A 17,943-nucleotide genomic window follows, 5' to 3' on the forward strand; every position below is an offset into this window, starting at 1 on the left:
TCCCCTCTCTTTTCGACTTCCCTCCCATTTAGGTCACCACAGTGCATTAGGTAGAGTTCCCTGTGCTATGCAGTGTGTGCCCATCAGTTGTCTGTTTTATACAGAGTATCAATAGTGTGTGTGTGTCAATCCCAGTCTCCCAATTCCGCCCACCCCACCACCTTCCCCTTTGGCATCCATACATTTGTTCTCTACCATTTCAGTGGAATCTTGAAACATGCCAGGTGCAGCAGGCGGGGCTCGGAGGGCATTCCAGGAGCAAGGGCAGTGTGACAGAGAAGTGTGGGCAGGTGAGCCATTTGACGACCAGCCTCACACACCACGCCCAAGAGCGAGCGTTCCAGCCGGCAGGGGAAGGTGTGCAGTGACGAGGGGCCCGCTGGTAGAGCAGTGGCTTAACGTTGCAATTCCCGCTGTTTGCTTGGCAGCAGTTACACAGATAACGGAGTGAAACCGACTGGGAAGAAGGAACGTCTTAAGTATGAGCCCTTCACTCCCCCAACTTCCTCCTCAACACACTGCAGTCCTTCATGCTCTACCACCGGCTCCTCTCGGCCGCACGCGCGCGTCCCGTCCCTCTCGGCCACATCCCTGCGTCCTGTCTCTCCCTGCCGCATCCCTGCATCCCGTCCCTCTCGGCCGCATCCCTGCGTCCTGTCTCTCCCTGCCGCATCCCTGCGTCCTGTTCCTCTCCGCTGCACTCGTGCATCCTGTTATCTCTATTGCATCCATGCATTCTTCTCTTTACCGCAGGCCTCTCACTCTGCTGTTGTGATTTATTTACACGCATGTGTCCTCTACGAGATCGTAAGCTTCTCTCTTTTTTCCCCCCCTCACAGCTGAAAGGTTTTATTAATCCATTCTTTGAAAAGGCAGCTATACCCACTGCAGACCTACCAAATGAGAGGATGTTAACCTATTCAGTGGGTTGTACGTTGGGGGCTGTGGCTGGAATTCAAGCTCACGTTAGGGGCTTGGCTCGTGGTTGCAAGTTACACCGTTCATCAGTACGACTGCTGAAGTGCTAAGGAGACCGTAAGCTTCTCAAGGGCAGGGGCAGGGCTGCACTCACTTTCCTATACTCAGTATTCAGCCCGATGCCTAGAGGAAAGTAAGTAGTGAATACATTCATCATCACATTCCTTCAGTATTTACTGTGTGCCTACTACGTGCTTCCTAGGAAAACTGCTAAAAGCACTGAGTGCAGGACAGTGAACAAAACAGAAAAATCCCTGCCCTCGTGGAGTCTGTGAAAGAATTCTGAGAGACACGCAACAAATCAGGAAGTGAGTCAATAAATAAATGGGTAAAATTTTAGTATGTCAGATAGTGATAAAGGCGATGGTAAAAAATAAATCAGAGGAGATGAACTAGGGTGTGATTTGAAATAGGGTGGTCAGAGAAGGCTTCACTGTGAAGCGGATCTTAGAACGTAGACTTGGGAAATGAGGGAGGAGGCTGGGTGGATACCTGAGTGGGGCGAGGAGGGAGGTTGCAGACACACGGACTGACAGCAAGGCCCTGAATCAGGACATGCCGGGTGTTCAAGGCGCAGCAGAGGCCAGTGTAGCTGCAACAGCGAAAGGACAGTCAGAGAGGCCAGCCAGAGCGGACGGTGGGGAGGAGAGCAGGGTGGGCGAGGCGGACCTTGTGAGGCTACGTTGAGGCCACGGTAAGGACTCTGGCTTCTACTCTGAGTGGCGCGGGGAGCCCCTGAAGGATTCCAAGCAGAGGAGAGGCATGGCTGGACTCGCTAATTAAACAGGACAGCTTTAGCATATTGACGAGGGACACGTACTTTTGGGTGACAGAGAAGGTAGCCGGGACCAGTGTGGCATCAGTGGATGTGGAAAGAAGGGCCGGATCCTGTTTGAAGGTGGTTTTCTTCAACTGGATTTGCTAATGGTGGACCGGGGTTATGAGAGGGTGGGCAGAGCTAAGGATGCCTCCAGAGGTTTGGCGTGAGCAACTGGGAAAGTGGAGCTGCTGTTTACAGAGACACGCTGGCTAACAATTTAATTCCCTGTCCAAATTAGGACACTTCTGAGAGAGAAAGGGATGCTATATATTTGGGAAAACATGTAAACTTGGATTATCTTGGAGCATCTGTTCACCCTAGAGCAGTGGTTCTCAATCAGCGGTGAGTTTGCCCCCAAAAGGGGCATTTGGCAGTGTTGCAAGACACGTTTGGTTGTCACAACAAGGAGGCTGCTGCCAGCACCCAGTGGGAAGAGGTGAGGGATGCAAAGGACAGCGCCCCATGACGAAGAACTACCTGGTCCAAAATGTCAGTAGTGCCAGGGTAGAGAAACCCTGCCCTAGAGATGGAGAAAAGAATGAGAAGGCCAGGTTTGCTGATGTGAACTGAGATGAAGATCGATGCAAACGAAGAGATAAACTATGAGGATGCTTGTTTCTGCATCTGTTTATCATTTCTATCCAGCCTACTTCTACAAAATACATAAGGTCCTTCACCAAAAAAACCAAAAAACCAAAAAAACCCCAGGCATATACCCTTGAACACAGCAGTGTATTAAGAAATTACACAACTGAAAGAATCTACGGAACTCATTAGCCTTAACATTAAAGAAGGTTTGAAAAACAGTACAAAGAAATAAACGCCATCAATTACTATTAGGATCAGGGTTTTACTGGGACCCTCACCCACTCCCCGGCTACCCTTTCCTTTACCCAAGGCTCAGTTCAGCTACAGCATCATTGGTGGCTTCTTGGATTTCCGACGTAGATATATAAGGAAAGGAAGTTTGAACGCAACCTTAAGAAAAATGATCGCCGTGATCACCACCCATCTGAATACGGTTCGCTGACACTGATTTTACCAGCAAAGTTCTTCCTGTTCGCCACAGACGGGTAAATCTCTCAGGAAGATGATCAAGGGAGATAGCCAGGCTCGTCCTCATCCTCACTCCATCTTCCCTCCAAAGCTGAATGAATGAATGAAAACACCATTAAAATGAGTGGCCGACTGCCAGATCTCTGTAGCCATCCTTTCTCCCCTTCGTCTGTTTGGACCATCTGTGAAGTTATAACGAAAACTTCACCCTAGCTGACCTAAAAGCATCCTTTTAGTCCCAGTTTAGGTTCTTGCATTTTTATTCTCCCCTTCTTTTTTTTTGGCCAGTTAAATGTAGTCATAGAATGAGATGACTCCGATAGTTGGATATATCTGAATAAGCCTGCTGGCTTCTGAGCAGCCAGAAACGAAGAGTAGCGTCTCAACCATTAAGCTAATGAAAGAAATGAAAACTTTCAAACCACCCCTCATTTTCTGCACTCAGGTCTAACAGGCAAGGGTTTAGGATCTCAAACCCTTTCCTGTCTCATTTTCCTCTGTGATCTTATAATGGGGTCCCAAGCTTTAGCAAAAGAGGCAAAAGCACCTTTCTGCCTAAAATACTGAGACCACAATGTTTTGTTTCTGGCGGGAATTGTATCAGGGCTTAGTTCTGCACCAGCCCCTTTCTCCTGGTGGTTTATATGCAGGCACACAAGAGCATTTACAGCTATTATATAATGTGACCAGTGGGCAAGGGTTTGTGCGTACACATTTGAGAACTCTACCCTCGGTCTGGAATGTGACAGAAACAAGTTGAAGCAGGACTGTGCCCCCGAAGACAAGGGCACCTGGCGGGGGGGGGGCACGTGGAGACCATCCGCAACCAGTCTCTGTGTTCTGTTCACCCAGGTGAGATGTCGCGAAAAGGCAGGAAGGCTGACAAGGATCTGTGTTTCTTGCAATCTGTGGATTTCCACATTTGATTATCTGTCAGGTAGCTATGAACGTGTTAAACACAAACACTGTTTCTACCTACGTCGTGAGGGAAATAGTTTGCCCATAAGGCACCCTTGGTGCCTAGAAGAATAAACAAACCCAGTAAACGTTCAAGGAAAAAACAGACAAGCAAAGATACAGGCCTGCTTTTGAACTTTAGAGGCTCCTGTCTGGCTACCACAGGCTCAGAGGCCACAGTCACGGGTAGAATCACACGAGGGGGTCCAAAGAGGTGGCATTTCTACTCTCAGCCCTACACGTCTCCCCAAAGTACAACAGAACAAGCAGCCCGGCTAGGAGGTGCCAGAAGGATTAATACATTGTCCTTACTTGACCTTTTCCTCACTTCCATTTGAAGAGAACAGGTGGTTCGGTCCAGCGACGCAGAGATTCAAGACCCGATCCGGAAACCTAGACTGAGGGTCCTCACAGATCAGCTGGATACCTGTTTTCTCAAGAATAAAAGACACGCCTGTTCTGAATGACGCCAAACCCTTCCTCTATCTTGCACAGCACTCACTGTGAACCACTACTTGTCAGTGCTTGGTAAGAACTGCCTGCATCCACTTTCTGAATCTCGGAATAAAATAGATGCCCAGCGGGCACACTTCCTGAGCCTCCTCGTGCACGAACCCAGCACACTTCGTCATCTCAGCGTGACAACATGAAAATATATATATATATATATATATATATATTTTGGCATCTGTAAAATCCAAGAGTGCTCATACCCTTCAGGGAAATTGGTCTTTGTTCTTGGAGTCTCACAAGTGCACTGCATAAATTGCCCGTTCCAAGGGATACGGAAATAGAATGAAGAGGGCGCACATAGAGTCTCCTGAAAAGTGATTTCACGTTACTTGCTGTTCTGCTTCCAAAGCGTGATACAAAATTGACTGAAGAGACAATTGGAGCAGCATGCACCACGGCTCGGCTCTTCATCTCCCTTAAGACTTATTTTAAAAATACTGCTTTTTAAGATACGAGGCTCAATTCACTTTTTGGAAGGTGCTCTGATATAGACGTTTGCTCAGCTCTTGCTGCAGAAACTTTTTTCTCTGAAGGAGTCTCAGTCACTGTGAACATGGGATCTTAAAAATACTTCATTTTCTTCACTTCCTATCTACTCAAAAGCAGCGCTGACCATAAATGGCTAAAATAATTCACCCATATCAATTAAAGTTAAAAGGTTAAATGTATACTCTCTTAGTAAGGTCAAAAATTTAGCTTTACGATTCATGATACCTGGAGAAAATAGTAATAATATTATGGAAAGAAAGCAATAGCACACCCTACTTACAGGTCAGACTTTTAAATTTTTCCGAACTCTGAAAACTTCAATATAATCCTAGGTATCCTTTTGAAATTCTGCAGATTCTTACAGGATGATTTTCATGTCTGGACCTCTCTTAACACTGATAAAGGAAGAATATGCACTTATTTTCTATGTTCGTTTTTTTAATTCACTATGACGGAAAAGAAAATATTTCAGCTAATAAAAAAATTAATTTGTCTTTGTTTTCTGGTTCTTTTCTTTCACCCCTGCCTAATTCCAAACTATCCACATGGATCACTTTGGATAGGTAGTATTGAACAGTTATTTTAAACATAGACTCAACTAATAAATGAGAATTAAAATAGACTCAATAAATGAGAATTTCTCCATTTTAAAATTATAAAATATCTCCAATACATGCTTAAACTCCTCTACTATTTAGTTATTAGGTAACTAGGCCACCACAGAAAATGTAGTTTGGTGGTTTAAAAAATATGCCTAAGGTAAATTTTAAAATTGAGCTAATTAGTTAATTAGTAAAAAGATAGCAACCAGTAGTAACGGTCACAAGAAAAACGTTAGTACAAAAGCAATGAATAAGAAATATGCAGATGGAATAAATAAAATGGAAGGACTTAGAATAGTAAGGTCCTAATGCGTTCAAATGACTGGAAAGAACCAAAATGTTATCAGTCTATTTCTTTCATAAGGAAAACCATATCATAAAAGCTGATCACTGAAGTCTGACAACCATTTCCACCTCTCATTAACTACCACTCTGCCCCCTGCCTTTTGCCTTCCAAGGCTGTGACACGCTATGGTCGAAAGCCTACATCATTCATGCCCTAGCTATTCAGCCGTCCTTCGATCCAGTCCACACAGTGGAGTGGAATTGTTTTCTCCAGATGGTCTCCGTTCCTCTTCACAAGCATCCAACAGAGTTCTGATTTGCCACAATAATAAAATATGTCTTCTCCCTTTCTCTTTCATTAAACTAAGCATTTCTGTTCGTATGTCCTTAGGTCGGTGGAAACATTCCTCTAAGATCATAGCTTTCTTATCTCCTGTCTTAAAAGGTTTTTTTTTATTACCATTCAGTAGGACACATGTTCTTACATCTCAGTGTTCTTCTATTTCAACTACAGTATCTTCATTCTCAAGAAAGGGACCAATGCTTGGAAATGTAATAGCCATAACAGTAAGGAAAGCTCCAGTAGCTAATAGCCACTGAGCATATATCATGGATCAGATACTCTTCTTAGAGCTTTAAGTGTATTAACTCAGTTAGTCTTCTCAACGACCCCATGAGGTAGGTACTACTATCATTGCCTTTGTACAGGTAGGAAACTGAGGCATAGAAAAGTGATCTGTTTAGCCTGTCACAGAACTAGTAATTGGTAACTAGTAATTAGTAACAAGTCACAGAACTAGTAACTACAGCTGGGAGTCCAACCCAGGCAGTCTGGCTCCAGAGTCTGTGGCCAAACTATGTAGGTATAGCATAGTCAAGTTACACCTACGAACAACTAGAAGAAGATAATGGAAACTGGAATTGATCATAGAAGCAAGGACTAGAGTTGTCAATTTATCTGCTTCTATGGAATACTGTACAGAAAAATATATATTCCAATGGTATATTCTTGGCATTTGACACTTTACTATTTCTACCAAAGTCTTCAGGGCGTAAAACTGGGCTCCAAAATTCACATTTACTTGAATGTTTATTGCACCTAATTTTTCACAATATTTACAGCCTAAATCACAATGAATGGTATCCCATCAGCTGAACTGTCTTTAAGTCCTCAATCAGCAACTGTTCAGTTGAATGAAAACGATGTCGATTATAAGTGAGATATCAGAGAAGCTTATATACTTTTCCACCATATATACCTGAAATAATTTATTTAATCTAAAATTGATGACACTGCTTTTTTTGTGTATGAATTTAGTGTTTGAGGTATAAGTTATAAACAGATCACTAGTTATAGTTATAAATAAATACACTCCAAATTATCCGATTCCCTTTCATTTTTCTCAGAGTCTGACCACATTTACTAATTCTCATGAAATACTTATATTGTAATATAACATGTGAACGTTCTGAATCTTTCTATCTCTTCCAAACTAAACTGGTTTCAACAGAACACTTGAATTTAAGAAACAGTCATCATATTTGACTCTTCCATTAACATAACTTTTAAAAACAGGTAGGATAGGTATTAATTTACTTACTCAAATTCCCTTCCCAATTTAAATGTGAATGGCTGAGAAAAGAGCTAGCAGGAATCCTTAGAATGATTTTTTTTTAAATGTAATATCCGTTGATACACTGTCAAAAATGGGTATGGAACAGAACACATGAAACACAGAATGAGAAGGACACTTGAATGGCATCACTGGCCAGTAAATTCCATATTTCAGAATCATCATTGCCCTTGAAAAATAGTCCATGGCTACTGGTTATAAAAAGACTTGAATGTGAAATAATTAAACAACTTTATAGAGCACAAGCTTTATGTATCTGAGTTGGGAGGTGTATTGATATGTCGGTAACATCCAAATAAGTGTAATCTTGTTTTAATCATATTTTGGAAACCTCTGCTTCTCTGGTACTTAATTTTAAATATAACAGCGAAAATAGCTAGTAATGGTTTCAGTTTCACCTTGGTACTGCTCCCAGGTCAACATCATATAAATTAGGTCACTTAAAACTGTGACAATGAGGGTTCTCAGTCTGCAAACTAACACAGTGCCCTCAGCTCACCAAACTAAAATCTGAATTGACTTGACTCCTCCGATGTTGAGGAAAAAAGAAACAGGCGTTAACAGACACAGGAATACCCAGAGCAATGCATGTTACATTTGAGGCGCCTTTTTACTCACTTCCTGTGAGTTATAATGTTTTTTATCCTAGCTTAGTAGTTAGATGTCATAAGTATGTGTAGAAGTGTTCTGCTTCCTTTCCTGATTATACCTGTAACATCACAAACAAACACATATTATGGATGTACTTCAGTTTCCCTAACTTCAAACTGAGAGGCGCTTTGCTTTGCTACCTCATTAAGATAAGAACTAAAATTACGATGTAGCATATGCTCTATTTTACACAAAATTAATGAGTCATTAAAAGCTAAGAGCCAAGCATTATATTTTTCACAAAGCACTATCTGGGTATTAAAAAAAAAAAAAAAAATCATTGAAATGTCTGTTGAAACCCTACAGAATGAGTTTCCTAAATCATGGGTCTCCTGGAAATACGTTTAAGAAAATTATACACAAAATCTCCTAAATTTTCCTTTGAAGTTTCCACAGCATTCCAAAGCTCACTCACAGTCCAGACGGTGTGACCGTAACCCCCAGTTTCCTCACGTACAGCAGCATCCGATTTGGCAACATGTCCCCAACACGTTTAATAAATGCATTTTGATATTTGTTTGGATTAAAAAAAAAACAACAGCAACAAAAGGAGAAATAAGGCCCTGTGAAATGGAAACCTCTAGTCTTCAGCGAATGAGCAGGCTTTGGGGTTCACTTCAATTCCCATCTAGGGAAATTCCCAGTAGGTAAGCCTGCTGGAAAGGGCTCTAGAATAATTTCCAAAGACTTCCAGCGGCAGTAGACTACTGTCTCATGTATCTCTGCTGTTTCACTCCTTATACTGTAGGAAACAAAGTTACGGACAGGTTTGAGGCATGTAACTCACGCCAGTGCCCAATCCATAAAATACCATCAGGTGTTCATTATAGCCTCAAATAGCTGATTTCTAATATTATACAATATCATAATACTTATACTATTCAGTTATGCAATATATTAATTTAAAGAATACATTGAACCCACTGTTTTTAGGAGTCTGGCTGACAAATAAAATGATTAGTCTACCCACCTCAAAAAGAGAGTAAATATGAAAAATCGGTAATATTTTCCATGATCCTGCCATAGGCTGTTACTAATAAAACAATCCCTTTGGACACTAATCCAAATGGAATAATTTAAGAACAAGCAGATTTATTATATTGACTATAATTATTTCTACACCACTGTAGTTCAGACAGTTTCTTAATTTTCTGTGGACTTCTGAACTTTTTCTATAACTTGCATATATCACCCATCTAAAATATTTCCCAGAATGTTTTATAGTTTTTTAAAGCAGTGCAGCAGGTCAGTTTGACCTGGATTATTCAGGCCTGTGACTGAAGCCCAGAACCATCTATTAATATCAATGTAAACAGATCAAGGAGCCTTGAAGGGCACAACACTGCCTTATATCAGTGTTTCTAACTCATCCTCAAATAGTCCAGCATTTACCGAATTTTCAGTGTATCGGCTAAGGTGCAGCGTGTAAAGGAGATATACTGATTTACTAGGGACTTCGTAAGTCCTGAACTGTGCTTGTCCCGTTAATAACGCATACAAAATGAGGCAAAATGTTACCAGACTACACTTAGCCTGAGGAAGGCACATATCTAGGGCATTTATTAAAAGTCACTTAGCTTAAGACAAGACTGGACCGCTTAAAGGAAGGAACTTAAAGGGATCAGAAGACAAGTTTTTACATCTGCAGTCAGGACAGTTTTAAATCACGTTCTTCCATCTTGGCCAAAGGAAGCAACGACATGAGGTGATCAGGATAAACTGAGATGTTGGGACAATGCATTTCACAGTGTCATTGTAAGGATAAAATGATGGAGAGAGGAGGGAAAGAGCCTGTAAACCTTAAAATATTACAAAAATGTTATTAAAATGAGCCACAGGATTTTAAGCTTCTCAGACCAGGGATCATACTTTGTCCATTTTCTTTTCTTTCTTTTTATAAAATTTTTAAAAATTACTTTCGCATGTTTTTTATTTATTTATTTTTATTTTTTGGCCACGCCACGTGGCATGTGGGATCTTAGTGTCCGGACCAGGGATCGAACCCGAGCCCCCTGCAGTGGAAGCGCAGAGTCTTAACCACTGGTCCGCCAGGGAGGCCCCACTTTGTCCCTTTTCTTCACCCATACCATACCTGTCATAACTGTAGGCCTTAATAAAAGTCTATTACTTCTTAAAATGAGACATGATAAACTGGGGTGCTTCCCTCTTCTGTTTTCTTTTGGTCCTGGGGATAAAAAGGTTTGTGAGGTGTGGGTTTTATAGCTGGCATTTGCCTGTATTTTATATTTTGATTTTTCCTAATCCTTCTCTAGTACATAGACCTAGTATTTAAAAATGTTAGGACTTGGAACATTCTGAGAGATACGCAGGGAAAGCAAAATAGGTGGAAAGTCGGATACATGCAAAGAAAACTGAGAGCTAATTTTTTCTTATGTTACAAGATTCAGAGTTCTTACAATAAATGTTCAATTTAATCAATCTATCAAGAAATATTTATAACAGCCTTGCTATGCACCCACTGCTGTGCTCTATAGGATTTCCGGGGTATACGAGAGTATTCTCAAGGATTTTGCAGTATAATTATGGAGTTAAAACTGTTGTATTAGAAACAGTTAAGTACAGGGTGATTCCAAATGAACTGAATGCCAACAAAAATGCACTAATCAGTACCTGGGGTTTATAGGAATACGGAGAAAAGACCAATTTGTAAAGCTGGGTCTGCACACTTATTCTGTAAAGGGACAGACAGTCGCTGTTGTAATATTTAATTCTGATGTAGTATAAAAGCAGCCATACACAATACATACGAGAATGTGTGTAGCTGTGTTGCAATAAAACTTTATTTACAAAAAACAGCAGACCAATGGATTTGGAGCAGGGGCCATAATTTGACAACCCCTATTGTAAAGAAATTCTCCCAGGTGTCTCTGTAATAAATGTTCAATATACCCCTTTCATGTCACTAGGGCATGCGTCAATCACCTTTGACCCCTTTGTAATACATCACCTTTGACAAATCAAATGGCAGCGGCAACAAGATTCTCATTTCTTTAAGGTTAAAACAATGAGGGTGCCGTACAAACACGAAGTGCTGGAGATATCTTCCCTGGAAGAAGATTCAAAGTGAGATATCTGGGGATCTGGGTGGCCAAGGTGCAATTCTTTTTGAATCTTCAGACTTTCAGAAGCCAGATGAGGCAAGACCAGAGAAGAAAATGAGTTGAGTGTTGTATGAGAGAAAAAAACCATATAGGCACACACAGACACATACACATACACGTGTGTGTGTGTGTGTGTATGGAAAAAGAGATTGACTGATTTGCTTACGGTAGAAGGCGGAGGAAAGTATACAATTGGCACTCCATATCGATGGGTTCCGCCCACATCCTCAGGTTCAACCAACCTCAGATGGGAAATATTTTTTTTTTAATTCCAGAAAGTTCCAAAAAGCAAAACTTGAATTTGCCACACACCCCAGCAATTATTTACATAACATTTACATTGTATTTACAACTGTTTACATAGCGGTTACACTGTATGAGGTATTATAAGTCATCTGGAGACGATTTAAAGTATATGGGAGGATGTGCACGGCGCCATTTTATATAAGGGACTTGAGCATCAGAGGCTTTGGGTATCTGTGGGGAAATGGGGCAGGGGAGGGGGTCCTGGAACCAATCCCTGACAACTGTATGCATAAGTGAGATTAGACAATATTCCAATTTCCTCTCTTGATTTAGCAGGATTTGAAATCTTTTTTCTTCCCTGTATTACTTATATCTAATGATCTAAAGTAGTTACTACTTGCCAGTGCTTTAATGCACCATCCAGATAATCACTAACACCGTTATTCGGTTAATGCTAGGCTGGAATCATTTCTAGTCTTGCTTTCCTAGAACCTACACTTTTTTTGTCAGTCAGCTCATGCTACTAGGTCTGGCCAAGAGTCAACACTGCTTGGGGCAAAGGTTGAAGCAGCTTCCCACTGGGGCTCTATATGTCCCTTCATTGCTCAGAAACAGTGAACATTCATATTACTTATTTTTTATTCAATGAGAATGCAGTCCAGTAAGGATTCTGGATAGTTGGCTGGCATTTCCATAAGATATATCAGGCACTATTCATTTTATTTTTATTATTTTTTAAATTTTTATAGATGTATAGTCAATTTACAATGTTGTGTTAGTTTCAGGTGTACAGCAAAGTCAATCAGTTATACATATATATATATATATATAACCACTCTCTTTTTTTTTTTAAGATTCTTTTCCTGTATAGGCCATTACAGAGTACTGAGTGGAGCTCCCTGTGTTACACAGCAGGTTCTTATTAGTTATCTATTTTATATATAGTAGACGCTATTAATTTTAAAGGTTATTCATATGGTTTGAAAATCTAGAATCTTAATAGGAGTCTTAGTAAAGTATTAGCCAAAACAGTTTTTAGATAATTAGATATCGTAGTTAAATAAAAATTCTTCTTCCTAGAAAATCCCTATGCCAGTATTTCTTTAACTTTCAACAAAGAACTCTAAGATAAGCTAATTAACCTGTTCTAGATGAACTCATTCATCAGTAATAAATCCATCCATCAGATAAACAGGTATTGACTGAGCACATATCATGTGCAGGACATATAGTAGACCTGGGGCTACAGGATGAAGACGAAACTGTCCTGCCCAAGCTTAGATTCAAGGGCCAAACACAGATGAGCAAAGGGGGTCTGCTCAAGGGGAGTGGGTTAGGAATGTGCAGGGAACAAGAGACTTAGCAGAAGAGGTAAGATTGGTACTCAAGTAATAGTACTGCAAGTTATATTGGACATACGGCTCATAAGAGCAAACAGATGCCTTCAGAACTTAAGGGGAGGGATGCTCTTTGACAAGACAGGAGGATGTGATCAAAGACAACTTCAGGGCAGAGATGACCTGGAACCCTCGAAAGGCAGAATTTGGAAAAACGAAGGCTCAGGTGGGGACCAGAGAAGGGTGAAGACAGAGAAGAGCACAAGTTAACAAACAGGAATGATAACATGTAAACTCATGTCTCCAGTAAGATAAGTAATCCTGTTTTGACCAGACTGTTTAAACAAACGAAGCGCAGAGTAGATGAGAGAGAGAGAGAGAGAGAGAGAGAGGGAAAAAGAGAAGGCTGAACAGGTATGGTTGCGCCATACTGGGGAGGACAATGGAAGCCAAGCTGAATCTATTTTGGAATTTCTAGAATTTCTGCCAGTAGTCATAATTCATTGTGATATTTTGATACAGTAAAAAAAATGTACTTAAAGATACTGTAGGGCTTCCCTGGTGGCACAGTGGTTAAGAATCTGCCTGCCAATGCAGGGGACACGGGTTTGAGCCCTGGTCCAGGAAGATCCCACATGCCGTGGAGCAACTAAGCCTGTGAGCCACAACTACTGAACACGTGCGCCACAACTACTGAAGCCCACGAACCTAGAGCCCACGCTTTGCAACAAGAGAAGCCACCGCAATGAGAAGCCCGCGCACCGCAACGAAGAGTAGCCCCCGCTCGCCACAACTAGAGAAAGCCCACACGCAGCAACAAAGACCCAACACAGTCAAAAATAAACAAATAAAATAAATAAATTGTTTTTAAAATTAAAAATAAATAAATAAATAAAAAGATACTGTATAAGCACAACTCATCACCCAGTCCCCTAAACCAATCCCCCATGCGGGAAGATCCTCAACAGACTTCATTATATATTATACATAACACACCTATTTGTACCACAATTTTCTAAAATCTAGAAAAGCAGATATTCAGACCTGAACTCTTAGCTTCACCTTTGGTGCCTTCCTTTCCCTTGTTCCTGAGACCTAGTGGACACTGTTGGAAAACATTCATGAATGTCACATGCAGGTGAGTATTGCGACCTGAGCGGCAATGTTTCAAACTGTAATAGGAGTATTTCCTGTCTCACCTCCGAAGTGATATCGTCATGGTGCTCACTGGCTGTCTTGCTAGAGCAGGGGATCAGGAACCCTTCTAGTTCCTGAACAGAAGGACATGTAGCCAGTGTGAAAAACGGGATGTGTGATCACGACTCTCTTCAAATCATGAGTGGTCTTAACCAGACATGTGAGCTGGGTTCACAGACATGAACTGTTAGAACAGGAAGGGGCCTTAGTCTGACCCCCCTTATTTTAGTGGAACGAGAAGAGGTCCAGAAAGGTGAAGAGCTTGCCTGAGAAGGCACAGCTAACTTTTCTACAGCCAGGACTCGAATTCACATCTCCTAGATTCTAGGTTTCTTACGTCAAAAGTTACACCTTGGGAATTCCCTGGCGGTCCAGTGGTTAGGACTCAAAAGTTACACCTTGGGAATTCCCTGGCGGTCCAGTGGTTAGGACTCCATGCTTTCATCACCAAGGGCCCAGGTTCAATCCTTGGTTGGGGAGCCAAGATCCAATAAGCCGTGTGGCTTGGCCAAAAAAAAAAAAAAAAAAAGTTACACCTTACCAAATCTCATTAGCTGTAAATTAACTTAAAAAAATAGAGCATAGGTAACTTCTCATGGTACTACTACCCAGCAGGGTTTCTCAAATGCAGTACCAGATGATTTGGACCGGACGACTCTTTGTTGGTGGAAGCTTCCCATGTACTGCAGTACAACTGCCAGCATCCCTCATCTCTACCCACTAGATGCCACAATCACCACCACCCCTTGGCTGTGACAACCAAAACCGTCTCCAGACATTGTCAAATGTTCCCTGGGGGTCAAAAGTCACCCTCGGTTGAGACATTCTACCCCCACCCCCCGCCTTCTCCAGCTCACGTAACCCTCTAGAGCAACTCCTTCACAGCCAGTCGGACCTAACCTAAGGGCCTCCTTCCAAGCGTCTCATACCTCTAACCTGACAGCAAAGGGCTCTTCCCAGGTGTTCCAGTTTCCCCTGCAGGTGTTAACTCTGTCGCTGGAATCTAGTTATTCCAGGTCGTCGAGGTGACAGGCCCTCTTCCATCTACTCCATTCCCTACTTCAGCGTGCACTTGAGTGAGCGTTGTATGCTAGATGCTGGGCACGGGGAACACAGAGATTAGTCTCTGATCTCCAGCAGTTCAGTCTCCTGGGGGAGACACATACGAAAGTGAACACCTGCCTGCCTTAGGGTGAGTGTTGCGAGACAGCTGTGGGCAGGGTGCTACAGAATTAGGGAGTACTCTCATTCACACTGAAGGTGGCCACAGGGTGATGCATCCCCGGAGGTGGCCAAAAGGAGGTGCCTGCTAAGCAGAGTCTTCAAGGACAAATGCGAGGGAGCTAAGAAGAGGATGGATAAGCCTTGCCAGGCAGAGGGAGCAGTGTATCTGGAAGCAAGGAGGGAGCAAACCTGGCTTCTGGCTGTAGCATCAACACAGAGTGAGAATGAAGTGGCAGAGTAAGCAGGAACCAGGTTTTGAGGAGCCAATTATACCAAGCCCGAGAGTTTGGCAGTGATCTCGAAGGTAACTAGAAGCTGGGGGGAGAGTGCATCAAACTTGCATTTTAGAAAGACGGGAAGTACAGACAACTTCAAAGATGAGGGATTCGAAGTAGGAGCACAGGTCACCTCAAGATAAACACCTAATGTGCTGCAGATTTGGCTCTTGCCATTCCCACTGTGGGAGGGATTCTCTTCCTAGGAGCATTGCCACAAACGGGCAAGAAGAAGAAAGGCTTACGTCTGTAGGGAGGTACAACCTCTTCTTCCACCCAGGAATGAGGTGGAGGAAACCTTTTACCACCAAGGCAGGAAGAAGAACAACTTTTTCTCTGGGAATCTAAGACTTTACAGAGAGGTTGAGTTCCCTGTGGAAATTCAAAATATGTTTTTCCCAGAAAGAAAAATGATACATGTTGCAATTTTTAAATGTATGGTTCAATTTATGGTCAAAGGTATTTTGCATAGGTGTGGGTGTGTGAGCGTAGACGTGCACTGGCTATTAAACATACCACTGTTTCTATGGGAAAATGAATTACAGACTCACTTGCAGGACACAAGCCATTTGCCAGCTGTGAACCGTGCACGCCTGTGCAGAGAAACTACAAGCACAATGGCGGCAAAATGCACCGGACATGAGGTGATTAGAGCGCTTTCATAGATGGGAGCCTAGGGCGATTTAAGAGCAATGCTTTTGAGCACATAAAATGCAAATGGAAATGAGTTGCAGGCGGCTGTTCAGGCCTTGCCTGGGCTGAGTCTCTGAGCAGCTCCAGGAGCGGACCCAGGGCCCGCGCACAGCAGCTGCTCCGTCGATGCTTAGGAAAGTGACCTGGATGCATTAAAGTGGATCTCCATGCCCACATGTCTCCTGCTTAAATGAGACTTAGAGGAAAAAATACTGGTTCGATGAGGCTGAGATTGTGTGTGCAAGAAAGGGAGGAACAGACAGCATGGATTCGCCCAGAAGGAGAGGGAAAGAAAGTGAAGTAGCAAGTCTTCCCGTCTGAGCTCAAGGAACAGAGATCTCTGCCTTTCTGAGGCAGAAGCTAGTATGAACATGACGTGACCTTGATTAATTCTCATTAATGTCAGCAGAGGGGATCAACTTAAGTAAATTAACGTTAGTTCCATGACCTATTGCATATTTGTTTTAAGAGCTGATTTGCTGATTTGTAGCTGAAACATGGTAGCCTTCTTCCCTCTGATTCATCCATTACTCAGAAGGCCCTGGCTTCTTAGAATTCTTAATAAAATTCCAACAGTGTTCATCAGCAGTCATCAAATACAGCCGAACCCTCTTTCAAAGTGCGTCTTTTTGCCTTTTGCTACTGACCTGACCTATCTCCAGCCTCTCCCAGTTTCAACTCACCTTGATCGCTGAGGGCAAATTTACCTTCTTAAAACAATGCTTTGATTCAGTTACACCCCTTTTCAAAGCCCTTTCACCACCTTGCAAGTATCTGCAGAATGAAGTCCAAACCCCTGGCCTGACTTTAAGGCCCTGTTCAGTCCCCACTGGTAAATTCCACCCACTCCCACTTCTGCGTACAATGCAGCAGGCAGCCTTGCCGGCCCCCGAAGAGGTGCTCTGCAGACTTCCACTGTGCTTATTCACACCGCAGCAGCCCCACACCCTCAATTCCTCCCTCTGTACCTGAAAAGCACATTTCTGAGTCCGGTCCACTCGATGAAGTAGAAGTCTGAGCTCATTTCAGCCCAGGTCCCCTCACTAATGGAATATTCTATGCCTCTCTGCTTCCCTGAGAAGGGGTGACCCTATTCTCCGCCAGGACGGTGCCCAGGCCCTAGCTGTGAGCAATACACGACAGTGGGACGACCCAAGGTCCTAGAAAGGTGCCTGGCACACCCTGGGAGCTCAACAAAAGTCTGTAAATTTTGTTGAATAAATTCAAGATATTTGATTTTGTTAATTTAAGATGACCACCCACTTTCTCCCTGAGGCCAGGGACTTTCCTCCCACCCAGGTGAGAAAAAAACATGGAAACATTTGAACTCTGATAAAGTTTGCTTTGACACACCAACAGCGGAACTTTCTCTTTAACCCTTCAAGAAATGAGAACTCCCCGATCCCCCCACCTCCACTCGGCCCCGGGACTGAACTTCAGATTCCTGGCTGGTAACCGACCCGGATCCTTTGCATCTCCTCTGCAGTAACCCCCGCCCAGCCAAATCACCAGCGAATTCTCCAGGCAAGAAAAAGATTTTTTTAAATGCACGTTTAAGAGGAATACAACGTCTACAGGCAGGAACAGTCCAACAGGTGCTGCCCTGCAAACACTTGAACCCCGAAACTGACTTTCTGAGCGGGCCGAGTGGTTTTTAGCCAAACTGATATGTTTTTTGGCTGTTGTTTCAGGGGCTTTTGGAGAACGTAAATGCCCGCTCCCCTGGGCCTTGCCTTTTTCTCCCATCACTTAGTACCGAGTGCGTCTACGACTTGTTTACCTGGATGCAACCTATGTTGCTCCCAATCACCCCGCTCAGCGACCCGCGCGACCACGTGTCCTTAAATCAGAGCCCCGTGGACTC

The 17,943-nt window shown here is 42.8% G+C and overlaps 1 long non-coding RNA gene across 1 annotated transcript; it reads right to left on the minus strand.

Moving 5' to 3' along the window:
* Positions 1 to 2,602: 2,602 nt before the first annotated feature.
* LOC137754104 (uncharacterized) lies at positions 2,603 to 17,912 on the minus strand. Its single transcript, XR_011071730.1, has 3 exons — positions 17,860 to 17,912; positions 4,129 to 4,238; positions 2,603 to 2,945 (listed from the first exon to the last, which is right to left on the minus strand). It is a non-coding gene; the product is annotated as an uncharacterized lncRNA (long non-coding RNA).
* Positions 17,913 to 17,943: the final 31 nt, after the last annotated feature.

The sequence above is a fragment of the Eschrichtius robustus genome, chromosome 20 (genome assembly GCF_028021215.1).
Source record: "Eschrichtius robustus isolate mEscRob2 chromosome 20, mEscRob2.pri, whole genome shotgun sequence".
NCBI lineage: Eukaryota > Metazoa > Chordata > Mammalia > Artiodactyla > Eschrichtiidae > Eschrichtius > Eschrichtius robustus.